The 12,723-nt window shown below is 38.7% G+C and overlaps 1 protein-coding gene across 4 annotated transcripts in view; it reads left to right on the top strand.

The window, feature by feature from the left end:
- The first annotated feature begins 478 nt into the window (after window positions 1-478).
- rnf111 (ring finger protein 111) overlaps window positions 479-12,723 on the top strand; it is a 148,975-nt gene continuing 136,730 nt past the window's right edge. For all 4 annotated transcript variants that reach the window (XM_028823841.2, XM_028823843.2, XM_028823842.2 and 1 more), the window contains exon 1: window positions 479-1,028. The gene's annotated coding sequence lies outside the window, so the exon portion shown is untranslated. The remainder of the gene's footprint in view (window positions 1,029-12,723) is intronic.

Consider the following 12,723-nt stretch of genomic DNA (forward strand, 5'->3'; position numbering starts at 1 on the left):
TGCATTCTTGTTGTTACCTATTTGTTTCAAGTACTTGGCTTTATCTTTATTTTCTTTTGTTAATTGCATTGGATATTCTGAGTTACAGTGTATGAAATCTGCTACAAATAATAATTATTATTATAATTTTGCGTAAGACGTCTAGAATAAGGGTGGTTTGTAAAACACAAATAACTTTAAATGTAACTTCGATATATTACAGGATACAAACGTGGACCGGACTCCGATCGATCACAGGAGGCGAGATTAATCCGTGGAGTCAGAAGTACCGTCTACTTATTATAAAGAAACACTGAGCTGCACTCCGAGGCCGCGAGCCTGAAGTCGGCGGTGATTGGGTTTCATTTTGTCGAAACTCTTCATGAGCGACTTTACGGAAACGGCCGAAATGAAAACGTGCACTTCAATCCCACGGTCGCTAGTGGTCACTCTAACTCCGCGCTCTCTTAATTACCGCTGTACAGCCGAAGCCGCCAACCCCCTCCGTCGATGTGGGAAAGTGTCGTGCTGAAAAAAAGCCCTCTTCTAAACAGAGCTAGTCTCCCGGAGAGTCGCGGAGCTTGCAGGTCGGACAAGAAGACGCAAACAGGCCGCGTAAACAACAGTGATCGGCTTCGCTCTAGGCGGAGCGGACAACATCGGGCCTCTTAATCGGAATAACGCCACTAAAATTGAAAGCCTTTCCCTCCCCCTCCGCCAGCAGCGCCCGGGAGGTTTATTTAGTGGAGGGGGCGGGCGGTGGATTTCGCAAGTCTGTTCCCCAGTCACCAGCCATCCGATCCACCTCTCTACACGGGATCTTTTCGCGACTCCCGTTCCTGGAGGGTTTCGGGATCGCTGGGCCGGGGTTAACACTTAAAAAGACCCTGGTGCCGCTGATGTCCGATCCTACCTTCTTACTGCCTTTTTGTGAGATTACTTCCAGTGATTAGCCCTCGTTTCACCGTAACCTTCCAGTCGGCACGGTTCAGCTGGACGATCAAGGCAGCGCTGTGCTCAGGAGGCCCCCTCGCCAGTTTATAGTGGAGGTAAGTGCACCGTTTTTATGGCGGTCCGGCCTCACCTCATTTTTAGGAGGCCGGCCTGTTTACCGGGGCTGATCGTTGTGTGTTCGCGCAGATCAGCGCACAAGTGCCGATCAGTGCGTTGGAATTACGGGAAACAGGAGGGACTGGGGAAAGAGTCGGGAAGGCGGGGGGGGCCGGGCCGCCGGAGTATTGTGTGTTTGTGCGGCAGAATGGTGGCGTGTCGACGGTGCAATAGGCCAACTGCTAAGCACCAACTAAACAAGCAGGCCTGCTCGCTGCTCTGGGTTCCCTTTAGTCAATTTTATCAAAAAGTACGTAGGTCACATCCACCCCACCCGGCCGATGACAACCCATTCCGGGTCTTGGCTGGATTAGCTCTCCAAGGGCCGGATCGAACGTTTGTTTTCGGGTATGTGTCTATTCAATAGTGAGCATCTAAGTCTGTCCGGTGAATAAGTCTCCGTGAATAACTGTGGGCTGCGTCAAAAAAACAAAAAACACGAACCGCGTGTATAAATGCAATCCTGCTCGGCCAGCCCTCCAGATTAGCAGCCAACCTTTTTTGACATGGGCCTCCTAACTTCATTACGCCGTCTGTTTTTGCAAAGTAAACCTTTTTCGTAGTAAAAAAATTATTGTAGTTATATATGTATTTAACAGGAAATAAGTCAGTACCACATATTAGAGGAATCTTCGCTATTTTAGTTGGCCACCTTCATATCGGGCAGGTGGAAAGCCATCAGTTTAAGTCACTTTCTGATCGCTACTTATTACTGGTGGTAAATATCTATCCGTCCATCTTTGAAACTGTACAGGTGCTATAATGATAATGTACATAATTGTCTTTATAGGAAATATTGTATATGAAATTGATTGCAGTCCTGCGATAAGCCATATATAAAATAAGTCAATTGTTGGGGCTTGCGGTAAAATCAATTTTCTTGATTTTTATTTTCTTGTACATGGTGTATCCCCAGTGAAAGATGCTACATGAAAGAGGTGGATCAGTGAGGCTTAGTGTGATTTTCCCTGTATAATCTATATTATTCAACAGTATTGGTGGTTAAAACCATCCATCTATTGTTTTTATGTATTTTTTCCCAGTAGTAATGCTGTATACCATGAAATAAATTAATTATGGACATAGTGAAACATACTATATGAAACCGATAGATCAATATTGCTTATGGTGCCAAGTTCTAAGTAAAATAACGGATTTTGCAGTGGGTACTAACTTTTTCTTATCTTTCCATTTTCTGTAAGTGCCTTTTTGGACCTGGAACATCATCTTTTAAAATGTACTGACTGTTCTTTGGTACATTTGCAATATGCAAGTAACACATTTTAATACAAGCATTCTGTTTGCTTTATACAGGGCTTGTCAAAGTGGCCAGTGTAAATCAATTTTTTGATTCTACTGCTGAAACATGCAAACCTAAAGTTCTTATATAAAATACAAACTAAATTTGTGTTTTATTATCAAAAATTTTAATTTCCAAAACATATGTGGTCATATGCTTTTAATTACAACCAATATCAAGGTTGTAGCCCCATTAGGGCCTGAATTATGGTAGGAGTGAAAGGAGCAGTGTGAAATGGAGAGGCTAGTCGTTCTTGGCATGAGAATTAAAATATATTAACTGATAATGTTGGTAGTTAAATCTGCTCAATTTCTATACTTGTTGTTTTTCTAGTACAGGTAATATATTTAATACATTGACTGTGCTCACGGTGAAGGGTGCCATGTGAAACGTCACACTAACAATGAGAGATCTGTCCAAGACTTGCATGAAATAAATATTTTGATACTGTTCACAGTAAACTAGATCCAGCTCTATTTATAAAACAGCTTTTTCCATTATGGGGTCATACTGTTCTTTTGGAGAATGGTGTTCTATGAAATGAGTGGTTCAGCAGTGATCACTGTGATGATCCCCATCTAAATTATACAGAATGACAGGAATATAACATTCTTAAACCTACTTAAATAATTTAGTTGTGCCAAGAGGCCTATTGTGACAGCACTGGTCTCAAGATAAACACACTTTCGTGGAGCAATAGAGAATCACCACTCAAACTTTAATGCATGTCTTTGGGGATGTTGGAGGAAAAATCTCATTACAAACATAGGGAGAACATGGAAATTCTATATAGACAATGACAGGCAGGGACACTGGATCAGTGCTTGCCAATTGTGCAACCATACTGTTAGCAATGGATCCCATCAGACAGTTTTCTGAACCATGTTTGTCAAGTGTGGAGGAGTGCGTTGGTTATCCTTATGATGAAGGGTGCTATATGACATTGGCAGATCAATAGGCTTTGTAGTTAAATCCATTTGTAATTTTTTTTGAAAGCTCATTTTCCATTTCAGGATGTACAATTTAAAAAAACATTGAATGTGCTCATGGTGAAAGGTCAACAGTGTCCAGGGTGATGATCTTTAAATCACATAACATGGCAATGTTCAGAGTAAGCTCCCTTTTCTGAACTTTCACTATCATGTACCAGTGCTGCATCTTTGCACGTGTGAGTAAAGTAGACGACCTCTGTAAAGTAACAAAGACTGTCAAGAAGGTTCATAGTAATTTAGAAAATTGTTGATGAAGAATTGCTACTTCGAATGAACAGGCTGCAGTCTAACAAGTTGCTGCGCCCAGATCACATTTATCCTTGCGCTTTGGCCTTAGTGTCTACATATGGTATTTAAATCCTCAATGCATACTTTTGTGGAAATCGCTGCACACTGAAGAGATTACTAAGGACTGGAAGCAAGCAAATTTTATTCTATTATATAAAAAGGGAGATTGGGCTAATCCAAGTACCAAGAATCCAATAAGTCCACCAGGCATCATCAGTAAAGTAATGGAAGTAATTGCTATGAAAATGATTGTGCATTATATATCATGATCAGTTTAACATTGGTTTAGACCGAAAGGTTGCATTTGAGTAATGTAATGGAATTCTATGTGGAAGCACCAAAAGCATGCAATCTGAGAGGTGCACATGGTAGTTTGATTTTCAGAAAACATTTCGTAAGGTCCCACATGAGAGGCTAGAGACCATACTAAGAGAAGTGGAGATTCAAGTACCATTTTGAAGATGGGTACAAATGCTGGAAACAAGTACTTATGGTAAGAGAAATTTTTTTAGAAATGGATGACATTAACAATGGTTAGCCTTGGGGACTAGGGCTGGGACCAAATCTCTACTAAATGTGTGTGTATGTGTATGTGTGTGTATATAACTGGTTAAGTTTGCAGATGATGTCAAACTAGTTAGAATGGCAAATATTATAGAATAAACTGAATCATTACAGAAGGACCTGGGTAGAATAAAGGTGTGGACAGATTTGAGAAGGATGAGGATTAGTGTGAATAAATGTAAAATATTACATATGGGAAGTCAAGCAAAATGATGCCTTTTATTGGCTAACTAAAAAGATTACAATATGCAAGCTTTCAAAGCAACTCGGGCCCCTTCTTGAATCTCAGTAAGTCCATAATGGCTAGCACAGTACAACACCCTAGTGTATAGGAAGTAAAAATGTTATATTTGAATACAAAATGAAACATTTGAAACTGAATTTGAAAGTATTCCTTACAAGACAAGTTAAGAGATGTTGAATTGTTCCTGTCTATAATTCAGTGTACAGAAGTGATTAAGGAAGCTAATGGGTTGTTAGGTTACGTAGCACCCCCAATATACAAGTCAAGAGAGGTTCAATTGAACGTTATAGTGAGGCCTCATCTGGAGTACTGTGTTCAGTTTTGGTATCCATATTACAAAAAGACATAGCAGCGCAAGTCCAGAGAAGAGCAGCTATGTTGGTTCTGAGACTAAGGGGTATGAGCTATGATGTAAGATTGAAGGAGTGGAACCTTTTCAGCTTAAGCAAATGGAGATCTGAGAGGTGTAATGACTGAAGTGTTTAAAGTTACAAAGGGAATTAGTAGGTTGGATCCCAACTGTTACTTAAAAATACATTTTTCTATAAGAACACAGATGGAAACTTGTTAAGGGCAAATTTCACCATAAGTTACAAAGCCTTTCTTCAGTGTAAAAACTACAGACACACGGACTAAGTGGTGCAGTAGAGAGCAGAACCTTGGGAGCCATCATATGTTTTGTTATTACTTTGATTAAAAAAAAAATTGAAGCTTATTGGGTTAAATGGCCTGTTCTCACCAAAATTTCCAAAAGTTGTTTTAATGTACATTGCCTTTATTAACAGAACTCTTAAAATTCCTAGTTTGACCATTTAAATGATTTTTTTCAGATTGCTTTTTTTGCACAGATTGGAGTGACATTAATTTTTCTAATAGCTACCCTTGCAAAACAAAAGAAACAAATTCAGACATGAGCGTCAATAGGCCTTGCATAGGAACCAAATTACCCAAACTGTTCTATAAAAATTTCAGCAATTATTTACCATTGTGATGCTGATCTTTCTGATCATAAAATAGGTCATTACAATAGTACTTTATGAGAAGAATTAATAATTACTTGTAGAATTACGATATTTAAGGGTTCCTCTAGAGAGCCTCCTTCTCTTGCACAATTTGGCTCAAAAACTAATTAGCACACCGTCATCTATGAACACGCTTAAGTTTTGAGTTTGACATTTTTCCTTCCATCCGTTTTAGCTTTAGACCGTCCTCACAAAACTGTGACACACACATCATCATCAAGATATCGTTGTTTTCGGTATTAGGATATCCTAAAATGTCGAGATCTGTAGAAAACCGGAGATTGAAATTTTTGATGAATCTAATGCTTTTGCTCCTCCCCCATAGACAATAGGTTATGGTGGGGTTGGACACAAAGCAAAAATTACTTTTATTTGTTAAAATTAATAAGCTTGTTTTAAGATTATGTACTTCTTCCCTGGGTTTCCTCAGTTTTCTTCACATGCATTGACATCAGTACACCTTAAGAAGGTTGTCAAAATGATTTATGTTCTTGACTTAGCAGTTGTCAACCATTACTCATATGTAAGCAGAGGCAATACAATCCTAGAAATCATGCATTCCCATGGGGAATGAAATTCCAGTTGGAATTTTAATGTGAACACTAGTTCATGTAAACGTTATTGAGCAAATTTGGAAATAACTTCATTACATGAAGTTTGGCAGTCATCTTGTATTTGGAATGACATAATACTTGCTTCATTAATTTCCTTTACTTTTTATTTTCATAAACTGAGGAAATCCTTAATTGATGTTTCTACAAATTGTGTAGCAAATCCTGTAAATGACACGTGAACAGAGCAAAGTGGTTGGATGTGACATGACAAGTCCCAAAACTCATGTAGCATGTGAATGTAGTGTCATACCGACTCTTGGTCAGGTTTTATGAGATATCAGATGTCTACCTTTTTTCACTGAAATCCTTGACACAGAAATTTACTAGCAATTCCCTAAATATATGAGTAAGTGGGTTGATAATGTTCAAGGTAAATGGGATATTTGAAGCAGTTCGATTGGAAATTGCTGTGTTTTTCCTCTGAATTTCACCCATTTTTGTATTTTAATCTTTGCTCATTTTTTAATTTTTGTTAAAGTTGTGGGTATGTTACATCACTGTATGCTCAGTGTAGAGTATCATAAAAAATATACATTCATTTGATTGACTTTATCTCAAAAAATTAGGGGCTGGTACCACTGCAAATGTATAATTAAAAAATCTTAGGAGACAAAACTTTCTATCCTGCAACGAGATGTGATTTTTTTTTTTTTTTTGAAGAGACTTTTTGGAATGAAGTGAGACGGTGACGTTTGCCATTAGATTCTTTCAAGTCATGCCCTACTTACAACCATTTTCAAACAAGACAATAGTCCTATCGCCCCTCAGTCTTGTGAATGCTTTTGTCAGACACACTTCCTGCGCTCTCGGCTCTTATAAATTTTAACGTTTTCCTCACTTTAATTTCCCAATTAAAGAAGACGTATTATGTCCAAATCTTTTTGAAGAATTTCGTCATAGAGTGTTATCAACAGAAGAAACGAGGAAGTCAAACTAATTTATGCCAAAAATGTCGATTGGTAACACCGCAAAATGGTTAAACACGTATCAATAGACTATGCTGAAACAGTTGGTAGTGATCATGCGGAAGATGAAAACAACAATTTACAATATCCTGAAGAACATCTACAAACGTTAACATCCATCTGGTCTTCCACTGCACAAATTACTGTGGGATGTATCCAAGAAAGGTAATGTAGTACATCTCCCGCGGATAACATTAGACTCCAAAGGAGATCTTGATTTGCCATTCGTATTAAAACATTAAGTTTCCCAGTTAGAATAGCTTTTGCAAAGATAAATAACAAATCTCCGAGCCAAACATTCTAAAAAGTTTTTATTTAATAGAGATAAAGAAACAAAATGCAATCACTGGCAGTTATACGTCACGTAGATGCAAATGTACACTTCACATGAAATTTAAAATCTGTTTAAATTGTACATTCACATCCCCATGTGCGAGCAGCAGAACTGCAAAGAGGCTAGCCCTTAGCGCTGGCCAGGGGGTTGGTGAGTGAAGTGAGCAGGGGGCAAAGCCCCCTAGTAATTGAAATAATACAGAAAAAAATATGAGAATTACAGTATGGAACAGTAATTGAGCTTCAGTCCAGCATGTTTTCATTTGCTGAAGATAGATGCAAATAGGTGATGGTGCACACTCTACACCTGGAAATGTCCTTTGGCCCTACTAGGCACTATAGTTACCTTTTAGTTTTGTATTTTTCATTTTTTTGCTTACTGTTTTAATGATTTGTACCTGCCGATTATGGGATAGGCTAGGCTTTAACTGTGAACAGGATTAATTGGATTTATTGATGAATAGAAGTTTCTGATAATTTATAGCAATTAAAGATTGTTTTCAGGTGGGGTGTAGAAATTAGCATAGTGGAAGATATTGGGGGAATGGCCTTCTTTGTCATCTTGCCAAGATAGTGAACACAAAGGAACAAGTTACAGCCCCATCACATTCATTTGATTCATAGCAAGGGTGTCCTAATATGTCATTTACAGTAGATATCTACAGTATATATGTGTGTGTCTATATGTGGTATGTGTATATATGCAGTTCATTTTGGAAAGTATCCAAACCCCTTCACTTTTTGAACACTTTATTGTGTTGTAGATTTAATTTTATATGGATAAATTTGCCATTTTTGCCATTAATCTACACTGAATGATCCATGATGACAAAGTGAAAACTTGTTTTCAGAAGGTTTGCAGATTTCTTACAAATCTCATTTCTGTAAGCATTCTGTCCATTTGCTGTGGCACTCTAAATTGTGCTCAGGTGTATCCTGTTTGCTTTAATTATATAAGAGATGTGTCTAGAACTTGATTGGAGTCCTCATGTGGCAAATTCAATTGACTGGAAGTCATTTAGAAAGGCATACAATTGTTTCTATAAGGTCCCACAATTCACTTTGCATGTCAAGACACAAAACTGTACATGAAGTCCAAGAAACTCTCTGTAGACCTAAACAATCACACTGTAGAGATGTAGATCAGGACAAGGGTTTAAAAGCTTATTGATTTGAGTGTTCCCAGGAGCACAGTGGCCTCAATACTTGTGAAATGAAACAATTTTGCAACTCTTCCTAGAGTTGGCTCTCTGGCCAAACTGAGTAACTGGGCAAGAAGAGCCTTGGTTAGGAATGTAAACCAAATAGTCACTTTAGCAGAGCTTCAGATGTCCTCTGTTGAGATTGAAGAACCTTTCAGAAGAATGGCCATCTTGACAGTTCTCCATTAATGAAGCATTTATGGTGTAATAGTTAGATGGAGACCACTCTTGAGTAAGAGGCATATGACAGTCTGCTTGGAGGACATGAGAAAAAGATATTTTGGTCTAGTGAGACAAAATATAAGATATAAGCTTTGCTCACCAACCCCCATGTTTGGTTTTCCGGATACACACTTTTAAGATTTTTTTTTTCTTTGAATTGTTGCTATGTCATTAGTTTCACTTTTATTTCAGAACTTATGTAAAAACAATATTTGGAATCTTTCGAGTCCCAATATGGTGAATCTTTTAAATGAGGTCAGTGAGAAGTGTGTTTAATGACTTTGTACCATAATTCAGGATAGGTTTCTCTGTTTGGAATTTCAGCACAGACAAAGCGATCCACATCATCAGCAGTTAGTAATTTTTTTTGCAAAGTAACCAATAAATTCATGTGAGGTAAAACACGTTTTTGAAATTCTCTGACTTAAACTTCAAAGCCTTACAATATTTGCATACTTCTGACATATCACCTATGTCCATATATTCGATCTCTATTCGCCTTTTAGTTATTTCTCCGAGGAATAATTTCTCTTTTTTTGTGCTAATGCAATGTTTACTTTCTTTTTTTGACAGTCATTTTTTTCTGCTTTCATATTCTGTATCTTGCTTTGCATGTGTTTCGCGCCTGTGTTTTTTTTTGAGTCTTTTGAATTCCAGTTTTCATTATCTCTAACCTGCTCTGCATGTGTTTGGCCCATTTGTTTTGTAACCTCTTTGTGACGTTTTACTTTGTTTTCTACTGTCTTTTATTTCTGACCTCGCTTTGTCCTGCTTTTTTTTTTTTTCAGTGACACCTAGTCCGTGGTAATTATTTTCCCTTTTTTGAGTAATTTTCGTGTTTTCGCTACTGCAATCTTTACTTTCTTTTTTTATACTTTCTAATTTTCCTACTTTCATATTCTTTAACTTTCTCCACATTTGAGCCTTTCGAAATCCACTGCTTTCATAATCTGCTCTGCATGTGTATAGTGCCGTTTGTGAACGTGTTTATATAGTTCTACTTTGTCTTTTACTCTGTCTTTTAATTCTGAGCCTGACTGGACGTGCTTTGTTTCAATTCCATTTGTTACGGGCTTGCTCCTTATTTTCTGAATTTGCACCTAGATTATTTTCTCTTTTTTGCTCTCTTTTCTCCACGCTGCTTTCTTCTTCGCTTAGTCGTCGACGTTTCATTTATAACGTATTGTTCTTATGCTTTACATGCACCGAGACCCTGGATCTGTGTGTGCTCAAATCCTTCACAAAACTGAATGTTTTGCTGCCCCGTTGTCTTATTTGATATTGGTTGTAAGTAAGGCGTGTCTTGCAAGAATCTCATGTTCTACGTCATCACAAGACGGTCCTGGGTCAATCTCTGGGCACAATGTCTCATGTTTAAGGTCCTCGCGGGTCTTTTAACTGTCTTCCGTGATCTTAACGTGAAGATCACGTCTTGACGCCTTACTGTTTCTCTCCAGGATTTTTTTTTATAATGGAGATATATATTTCTATACACGGCATTTCTCGATTCCTATTCGTCCTCATCCAAAACCTTCCCCACGATACCTGCAACTCCTCTTCAAAACCAGTCCTTCCCACACGCAGCCGACACGGCATTTCTCGATTCCTATTTATCCTCTTCCATGTCATGTACTATACTGGCCTGCTGAGCGTAATACATCCAACAAGTACTCAAGGTGCTGCCACAACGGTAAAGTAGCTTTACCACCTTTGCGGGAGCCACCTGTGTCTTTACAACAGCTTCTTACACAGCAAACATCAGAAGCTAAAAAGTATCGTTACTGAAGTACGCTTACAAAATAAAGCAAACTCTGCATGCAGCGAAAATGTACTTCTCCAGCTAGATTTCATGCTCAGAACCATCAACTGCTTTGCTAAATTGTACAAACACATGCATTAAATCGCTCAGTCCAATCCAACAGCATCTGTACGAATGGTTTTCAAGGAAAACCCCAGGCAGGATTTACAACGATACAATGCCCCGACATGTCACACCGATGTTGCAGCGATTTTCGTCGGAGAAGATGGCGAAACGCCTGCCGAAAGGGACATTTGCATCTATCCCATAGGCAACTCCTGTAAACAGATTTCCACACTCAATATGAATTGCGATCCTATGGTTTACCCACTTTTATTCCCTTACGGAGACATTGGCTAGCACAAAGATTTACAACATGTTCCCGATAAAAGAACAGCCAAGCGAATAAGGCCTACTCAATGCCAATTTTACACGTACAGATTAGCAATGAGGAATACATTTAGTATTTTGCACTCCAGCGGCAAACTATTCCAACAGTACGTCATAGATGCGTATGTTAAAACAGAGGGCGCGCGTCTCAGCTATCTCGGATTATATCAACAAGATCTGCACATGGAACTATTAGACGCATTGCAAGCAAATGCTGAAAATAACAACGTACGTGTAGGCAAAATGATCATATTACCGTCCACATTTCTAGGAAGTCCTAGATACATGCAACAAAACTATCAGGATGCCGTGACCATAGTACGTAAATTCAGAACGCCTGATTTATTTATCACTTTCACATGTAATCCTGCTTGGCTGGAAATTCTACATGCACACTGTATCTTTCAAGAAATATTTCTTTATTCTTGATTTCTTAATTCGTTTCTCACCATTTTCCGTTCCTATTCTTACACCGCCGTAGCATACGCCGTTGGCTAGTATACATATAGATATAGATATATATAGGTGTATATATAGATAGATATAGATAGTAGTGCTGGGCGGTATGAACAAAATTCTATATCATGGTATTTTTCTAAATTACAGTGGTGTGAAAAACTATTTGCCCCCTTCCTGATTTCTTATTCTTTTGCATGTTTGTCACACAAAATGTTTCTGATCATCAAACACATTTAACCATTAGTCAAATATAACACAAGTAAACACAAAATGCAGTTTGTAAATGGTGGTTTTTATTATTTAGGGAGAAAAAAAAAATCCAAACCTACATGGCCCTGTGTGAAAAAGTAATTGCCCCCTGAACCTAATAACTGGTTGGGCCACCCTTAGCAGCAATAACTGCAATCAAGCGTTTGCGATAACTTGCAATGAGTCTATTACAGCGCTCTGGAGGAATTTTGGCCCACTCATCTTTGCAAAATTGTTGTAATTCAGCTTTATTTGAGGGTTTTCTAGCATGAACTGCCTTTTTAAGGTCATGCCATAGCATCTCAATTGGATTCAGGTCAGGATTTTGACTAGGCCACTCCAAAGTCTTCATTTTGTTTTTCTTCAGCCATTCAGAGGTGGATTTGCTGGTGTGTTTTGGGTCATTGTCCTGTTGCAGCATCCAAGATCGCTTCAGCTTGAGTTGACGAACAGATGGCCGGACATTCTCCTTCAGGATTTTTTGATAGACAGTAGAATTCATGGTTCCATCTATCACAGCAAGCGTTCCAGGTCCTGAAGCAGCAAAACAACCCCAGACCATCACACTACCACCACCATATTTTACTGTTGGTATGATGTTCTTTTTCTGAAATGCTGTGTTCCTTTTACGCCAGATGTAACGGGACATTTGCCTTCCAAAAAGTTCAACTTTTGACTCATCAGTCCACAAGGTATTTTCCCAAAAGTCTTGGCAATCATTGAGATGTTTCTTAGCAAAATTGAGATGAGCCCTAATGTTCTTTTTGCTTAACAGTGGTTTGCGTCTTGGAAAACTGCCATGCAGGCCGTTTTTGCCCAGTCTCTTTCTTATGGTGGAGTCGTGAACACTGACCTTAATTGAGGCAAGTGAGGCCTGCAGTTCTTTAGACGTTGTCCTGGGGTCTTTTGTGACCTCTCGGATGAGTCATCTCTGCGCTCTTGGGGTAATTTTGGTCGGCCGGCCACTCCTGGGAAGGTTCACCACTGTTCCA

The sequence above is a fragment of the Erpetoichthys calabaricus genome, chromosome 17 (assembly GCF_900747795.2).
Source record: "Erpetoichthys calabaricus chromosome 17, fErpCal1.3, whole genome shotgun sequence".
Lineage (NCBI taxonomy): Eukaryota > Metazoa > Chordata > Cladistia > Polypteriformes > Polypteridae > Erpetoichthys > Erpetoichthys calabaricus.